The sequence below is a fragment of the Miscanthus floridulus genome, chromosome 3 (assembly GCF_019320115.1).
Source record: "Miscanthus floridulus cultivar M001 chromosome 3, ASM1932011v1, whole genome shotgun sequence".
Classification (NCBI taxonomy): domain Eukaryota; kingdom Viridiplantae; phylum Streptophyta; class Magnoliopsida; order Poales; family Poaceae; genus Miscanthus; species Miscanthus floridulus.
This window is the reverse complement of record NC_089582.1, coordinates 17,045,732-17,053,981: the sequence shown is the minus strand read 5'-3', so window position 1 is coordinate 17,053,981 and position 8,250 is coordinate 17,045,732. Positions and strand designations below refer to the sequence as shown.

Below are 8,250 nucleotides of genomic sequence, written 5' to 3'. Positions count from 1 at the left end.
TACTTGAATATGTATCTAAGATAGGTTTGTTTTTGTTGAATCACACTCCTATGATACATGTTGTGACTTGTTTTCTTAGTACCGGAATTAATTTATTCATCACTATTGTTGTTATTTCCAACAAATATTGCTTGTTTGTTGCCATGTACTCCCACTGTCTCATTTTAAGTGTAGTCATAATATTCATGGTGGTCAAAATTTCTTAAATTTGATTAGGTTTGTAGAAAATATTAGCAACATTTATATCTTCAAATAAGTTTATTATGAAAATACATTTAACTATATATATAATGATACTAATTTGTACCATAATATTAATATTTTTTTGTATATATTTGATCAAAGTTGAGTATACTTGACTTCTTGGGACGCGAGAACGACAGTTAAAAAGCGACGGAGTACGTAATATACAAGTTCAAACGAAGTTTTATAATTGGTAGACATCACATTATAGTTTGACCGGTCCAGGCTAATCCAGAAAAGTACACGCAAACTCCATGAGATGGACTCCACTGAGAGTGAGAGGTACAACAACTAACACAACAATAATCAGGGTTTAACAATTGACAAGATTTGGAGGACAGAAGAGAGTAAAAGCTAGCATCTGCAAACCAGACTTGGAACGGGAGCAATCTATCGATGTCGAGCAGAAGCAGCAGCATCAGTAGTAGCCGTGCCGGCAGCATCGCTGGGCCGACTCACGATCCCAACATGGGAGAGCAATGCCCAGAGCAGTGTTATCAGCTCACCACCCCGTGCAATGGCCTCCAAATGACCTCTGACATTGTCCGAGGGAGCGATGTACAGGATCATCTCTGACCAGAATTCTGCCAGCACCATCCATGCAATTTCCTGACCTTCCATCAGCTCCACCAGTTGCTTTCCAAGGACGACGCCTTTCCTGAGCACTTCGTGCCTGCAATTGACACTCAGCAACTGGATCACCTGCTCATACTCGGCCTCTGGTCCCACTGCAGTACAGCTACACCCTGAGAGGGCACGCTTGGCATCATTCTTCACCACCTCATATAGGCTGGTGCTCCATTCTTCATGATCAGGAAGCAGATCCGGAGACCAGGCCATCAGGTATGTGCAGTAGCGTGACAGGTGAGTAGCAGCAATCTTGTAATTCAGATAGGGCCAAGAACCATGTTCTTGGCCACATTGGTATGGATGCCTCACCTCAAGGATGCATGTGGCGATGTGCCATGTAAGTATGATATCAGATGTACCAGCGCTACTACTGCAGGCCCACAAGAACCTTTCGCCACCGACTCGGCTCAGGTGTAGAGAATTTCTGCCATTGCTTAATTGTTGCCCAATCCTGATGTAATGTGTCATAGTATGGATAATGCATACCTTCACTGCTTCTGGTATCTTCTTCGCACTCCTATCTAGGTCTGGGAGACCCAGGAGACGTCTGAGAAGAACAAGTGGGGTTGTTCTGGGGTGAACCACCAATATTGAGCTCTGGCCCATTTTTTCGTCCCAATGCTTCATCAGCTCCCATTTGCACTGCAACAGAAGGACAAACCATTTCTGCACCCGGAGAGATTGCTGCAAAGAGGCATGTCTGATATAGTGGCAGATGAGAGCTACTTTGGTCCAGTTAGAGCAAATGTAGGACGCTATGTAATTCGCCTCTGCCATCACAACTAACGCCAGAAGAAAAAATAAAGGAACATCATCAAAGAGAAAGGGTCCAAAATGTTTTTTCTGCACGTCGCTTATCAAGTGCCTTTCGCTGCACCATAAATTACAGCGCATCTGATGCTCATATTTGGGATCCCATTTCAATATAAGACCCTTGATGATGAATGATCCCGCCACAAGGCAGTAAACTATGCTCAAGAGTGAGATACTGACACTCAAGATGGGCAACCAATATTTGGAATAAGAAACCGGAAGTGATGAGTAGTAGTAATCTTGAATGAAAGAAAGTTCATCTACAATCACCCCAAATACCCTTGCATGGTTGCCTTCATTTAACAACAAGCTCAAGAATTTGTTTAGGGCCCTCATAGACCCAGCATTAGCAAACTCGTACCTTGCGAACCGACATCGCAACAGTTTGAACAGTGAGAATGACAAGCATATGTCTTTTAGTTGTGGTCTTGACATAGCAAGCCTGTCGTCGTCCAACTGCCAAACCTTGTCAAAGGTTACTATGCCCATTCTGTTGATTCTTGAGAGATCTTTGCATACATACCCGTGAGGCCTTCTTCTCCACTTGAAAATCCTCTTCTCCCATTACCAAGAGCGGAGGAGGCGGATGTGCATCCTCACCTGCCCATGGCTCACCAAGTTCAGTTGCTTCTTGTAGTTGTTTCATGTACCCAGAAATAAGACGAGGATTACGTCCAAATGCCAAGGAATGCCGGGCCTTCTCAAATGCATAATACTTTAACACAATTTTAGCAAAAATCACAGCAAAAAGCACCAATTCAAGGTGAAATTGCCACTTATTGGACTTAATCGGGCCCATGACACTGACACCAAGATAAAGGGTCCAGATGCCTTGAACAAGCAGCTGGATTGGGGGACCTTTGTTCCGACCTTCTTTGTCATCAAAGGCGACTATTACGCTGGTATTGATCACCACGATATGAACAAGAAATGCCCATGATACAACTGTAAACTGATGAAAACCGCCATGGCAGGTTGCTGCTGCCAAGGTTCCCAATGCTTTATCTTCATTGATGTAATCATTGGTGTGGGAGCCGATGGTGGAGACAACATAGGAGATGATGGGGAGGAACAAAGTTGTAGCTCCAAGGAAGATGAAGCGCGTTAAGGAGTGGTACCGATACCGCCGAGCATAAGCTCCGATAACAACTATGACTCCCGCCAAGACCGCGTCGATGACTATCAGCATGTTCACCCGCCACATCTTCCCTCCCATGATCTCATTGAAGACTCCCAAGAATTCATCAGAGCAACTGATGTTTGAGAAACACTTCTGTAGTGCAGCATCGTTGTAGCAGATTGATGTGGTGGCATTGTTCCGGGCCATAGTCTAGCTGAATACCAAATCTCAACATCAGAACATGTTACTGGGTAGAAACCAACAAAAGAACTAGTTATTATGCAACGAACATTAACTCATGGTGCAGGGTTTAATTTGTGACGAAAGGAAAATTAAGTTATAGAACATATATAAACATGAGAATAAGGGCACGAAATTAAAAGAACTTGAGAGAGGTATAAGCTAGATATCCACTTACAAACGTGAAATCCGTGAGACCGCTGAGAATTTATCGATGTTCCCTTGTGGTCTTGTGTGGATGCTTATATATTGAGCAGCTTTGGAAACATGAGCTGCTCGGTGCCTGGGTCCTGATGTTTTGTTCTTTGTTCCATTTTCCTCGTGTGTTCCCACCCATAATGGGAGTAGTAGTGGGGCATATATGCATTCTAGCTATACTTTGCCTTTAATGCCGGAGTACATATGACATGCCGATAACTATCCAGTTTGCACTTGCACTTGTTGCGTGTGCTGCTGCTGCTGCTACTACTATTTTGCTATATTGCACCTGGGTGCAATCTGTGTACAGAATGCACCCAGGCCAACCAGCGCGCCTCGTCTGGGCAACAGGCCCAACTAACCCACCAATCAGGCGCGCCACACACCTCTACCCTCTCCCATGCCAACACTGCCCCCCAGGCAGCGAGGCAGGCACACAGCGAGCGTGCGAACGAGTTGCAATTTGTGTACGACGGAAGTTGTAATCGGTTGAAGGGCTGAGTTGCAATTTATGTACAACTGAAGATGTAATCGGCTGACGAGCTGAGTTGGAACTGGTATACAAATGGAGCTGCAACTAGCCGTCCAGGGCAGTTGCAACTGGCCTACCCAACCGGAATGCAACTGGCCTACCACCAAGGTTGCAATTTGTGTACAACGAAAGTTGCAATCGGTTGAAGGGATGAGTTGCAATTTGTGTACGACTGAAGATGCAATCGGCTGACGAGCTGAGTTGGAACTGGTATACAAATGGAGCTGCAACCAGCCGTCCAGGGCAGTTGCAACTGGCCTACCCAACCGGAATGCAACTGGCCTATCATCAAGGTTGCAATTTGTGTACGACGGAAGTTGCAATCAGTTGAAGGGATGAGTTGCGGCTTAGGGGCGGCGCCCGGGACCTGTACAGGCGCGCGGGTCAACCGGGTCGGACTCTGCGCCGGTACGGCTCGCGCTCATCCCTCGCCGCGGTTCGCGCGTCTCGCGGCTCGCGCTCGCCTGTCTCGCGCTTGCGGCTCGCGTCTCGTCGGGTGCATTTACTATACATAATGCACCCAGGTGCATTTTAGCCTCGTCATATATATATATATATATATATATATATATATATATATATATATTACATGCTTCTGCCGGTTCTTTGTATTTTTTCCGCTGATAGATGCCAGGGTTCAAGAAACAAGAGACATTGACTTCATCCATTATTGGTTATTGGGTACGCCAGCTTGGAATATATATTATATAACTTCGTCTGCGCTGCCGTCGGATTTCATATATGGAACATTATTGTTAAACGATTTGACTTTCTGGAATACAGTACGTTGCTCGAGTTAAAGATATCATCGATCTCACCGCACAAAAGCGCGTGTTTGAAGATAAGAGCGTGGACTTTCCATGTCCAATCATATCACCCTTTATAGTAATTGAATTGATTTGTATTAGGATTGTGGAAACTACCGTGAAACACTCTAGTGCACACTCTCGCACACACCTATCACCTTACACACACCCTATGCCCTATGAACACCTTCGAAAGTTTGAACTAACTGATATTAAGATTGATGCACATCATCTACCACTCAAAAAATGATATCATGAAATCCTCGAATAAATTATGAAATACCAACACCTACGTCAAGATAATGACTTAAACCCAACTAGACAGGTTTCATTACAAGAAACCATTTTTAGATAAATGGATATAAAATCTGGCCTCTATATCCACGCCGTTTAGACCAGCCTGCCCATCCTTCTCCGCCTTTTCCGCCTTGCCGTCGCCAGAGCGTGCGGCCAGAATGTCGGCGTCCGCGAGGAAGGTTGCAGCAGGGCATATCCTACCTCATCTCCACTTTGTTTTCTCCCTCCTCTACCACAGAGGTTGTGACTAAAGATTATACACAAAAAGAAAGCGATGATTTCTTTGATACCTACTCACCTATTGCCAGACTAACTACACTCCGAGTACTATTATCCTTGGCTACTTCCCACGGTCTTCTTGTCCACCAGATAGATGTGAAGATGAATTTCCTTATCGAAGAGCTGGAGAAAAATATTTATATGGATCAGCCTGATGGATTTATTGCATAAGAACAAGTGCATGGTGTGCAGGTTACTTAAATCCCTGTACAGCTTAAAGCAAGCACCCAAGCAGTGGCATGAGAAGTTTGATAAAACTTCAAAATCTGCTGGGTTCACAGTAGATGAAGCTGACACTTGTGTATTACTGCTATGTTGGGGGTAAAGGAGTAATCCTATGCTTGTATGTCGATGACATATGGATTTTTGGGACAAGTATTGATGAGATAAATGATGTAAAGTCATTTTTATCCCAAAATTTTGACATGAAAGATTTGGGGAAGCTGATGTGATCCTTAATATTAAACTTAATAAGGGTGAGAACAGAATTACTCTTTTGCGGTCTCATTATGTGGAAAAGGTATTGATCTGCTTTGGCTATACGGATAGCAAGCCTTCTCCAACACCCTATGATCCTAGTCTAATACTTCGAAAGAATCGAAGACTAGGAAAGGATCATCTGAGATACTCTCGGATGTACCTAGCTAGTGCAACCCACGCTGACATCTCGTTTGCAGTAAGCAAGTTGAGTAGATTCACTTCTAATCCAAGAGATGATCATTGGTGTGGTATTGATCTAGTAATGCGCTATCTGAAGGGCACAATGAGTCATGAACTTCACTATTCAGGGTACCCAGGTGTACTTGAAGGATATAGTGGTTCAAACTGGATTACATATGCTGATGAGCTGAAGGCCACTAGTGAATACATATTCACATTAGGTAGTGGTGCTGTCTCTTAGAGATCTTGTAAGCAGACAGTACTAACAAAAGCTACCATGGATATAGAGCTCACGGCTCTAGACATAGCCTCTACTAAAGCTGAGTGGTGAGAACTTTTGATGGACTTACCTGTGGTTGAAAAAACTATTCCTGCTATTCTCATAAACTATGATAATCAAATGGTTATCACGAAGGTGAAAAATAGTCATGATAATATGAAGTCCAATAAACATGTGAAGCGCAGACTGAAGTCTGTCAGAAATTGAAAAGCTTCGGAGTAATAGCTGTTAGACTACATCCAAACAGCAAAGAACCTGGTAGATCCCTTTACTAAGGGACTATCACGTACTATGATTGATAATGCATCGAAGGATATGGGACTGAGACCCATGTGAGCTAACCTCAGTAGTAACCCAACCTATGTGATCGGAGATCCCGTGAATTAGGATCTAGGAAGAACAAGTTGTTGGTTGACGGGAGAGTACAATCTACATTAAACCCACTCTGTTGGAGATGTAGTACTCTCATTTCTATAAGGAAGGCTAACTTTGTCTTAAAGTGTTCTGAGGCATTTATAGCCACTATCCTACATAGTATTCCTGTAAGAACACAACTATGTGAACCCAACTTTTGGTCTCAATTTGTAAGAATTGAGAATTCTTTAAGAAGCACATGAAGTGAGACAGGAGTATGACTTATACGCTCCACCCGCGGGATAGACATTTGGCAGCCTAGTATCAGTTAAGATGTCAAGTAAATTTTATTCACACCAAATTGCCAATTCAAGGCCTAGTCCATTGTGCAGTTGTGGATGAGTCTACCTTGTCGCTCTAGGTGATGTTCAACCTGAGTTGGTCTCCACTGAAAAGCTAATATATTAACAATACTTTGGTATAGGGAGAATGAAGCGTTCCTTTGGGATCTGGTGAGGGGTTGATAGAAGGCTTGGACTGGCCCAAATAATAATTCCAAAAAATCCCAAAGGCCCACTCACACATGCATGGTATGTTGGGGGGCTTTAGTCCCACATTGCTACTCTAGGAGGAGTGAAGCCAACTTAAATAGTGAGTTGTCTCTAACTAGTTAAAGCTATTGGAGAGAGGAAAAGGAAGAAACACGGGCGCGCTCACTCGTCAGGCCGGGCAACGCGATGGGCGCGGGGGTGCGACATGTGCGTGAATGGTCCATCAAATTCTCGCTTCGACCTTGCAGGTGCGTGGCTTCCTTTCTCCACTCGAAATTTTTGCATGGAGAAAATTGCACTGGTCAATTTTAGTAAGCAATTATTCTCGTATTAACGATGATTGCTCTGGTCTCTTAACATCAGGTCAATTACATTAATGTGGTGTGATTATGCTGCTAATTACTTGTCATAGTTGCAACATGAGTTTATACTAGGACGATGTTGCCCTCCGTACACACAATTAATCTCCTCCTTGTGGCCTAGTGCTGCGCCACCTCCGTCTTCCCTATCCCGTCGTCGACGCCGGGAGAGCAGATCTCCAGAGCCTACGGCCCCTCGTGTCCCTGCACGGGGTAGGGGTTGTATCAGGTTTTTCGGAAGCGATGTCGCGACTACTTGCTGAACGTCTACTTCCCTCTATGCCGATGTTCATGGGTCTCCATCGACAGTCCGCTTCGTCTACTTTTGCACTATCTCTCTCTGGTGCCGACAACTCCACTATAAGAATGTCTCTACTTTCTCTGTTGTTCATTCTCGCGTTCCTTCTATTACTAGCTTTAGGGGGTTTGAGTTTGCCTTAGTGCTAGTTTCTTTGGTTTATGATCTACTTGAATATGTATCTAAGATATGTTTGTTTTTGTTGAATCGCACTCCTATGATACATGTTGTTACCTGTTTTCTTAGTACCGGAATTAATTTATTCATTACTATTGTTGTTATTTCCAACAAATATTGCTTGTATGTTGCCATGTACTCACACGGTCTCTTTTTAAGTGTAGTAATAATATTCATGCTGGTCAAAATTTCTTAAATTTAATTAGGTTCGTAGAAAATATTAGCAACATTTATATCTTTAAATAAGTTTATTATGAAAATACATTTAACTATATATATAATGATACTAATTTGTACCATGAATATTAATATTTTTTATATATATTTGATCATAGTTGAGTGTACTTGACTTCTTGGGAAGCGAGAACGACAGTTCAAAAGGGACGAAGGGAGTACGTAATATACAAGTTCAA

General features: G+C 43.3%; 1 pseudogene; it reads right to left on the bottom strand.

Annotated features, from left to right (window-relative positions):
* Window positions 1-453: 453 nt before the first annotated feature.
* Window positions 454-3,327, bottom strand: LOC136545094 (uncharacterized; annotated as a pseudogene).
* Window positions 3,328-8,250: the final 4,923 nt, after the last annotated feature.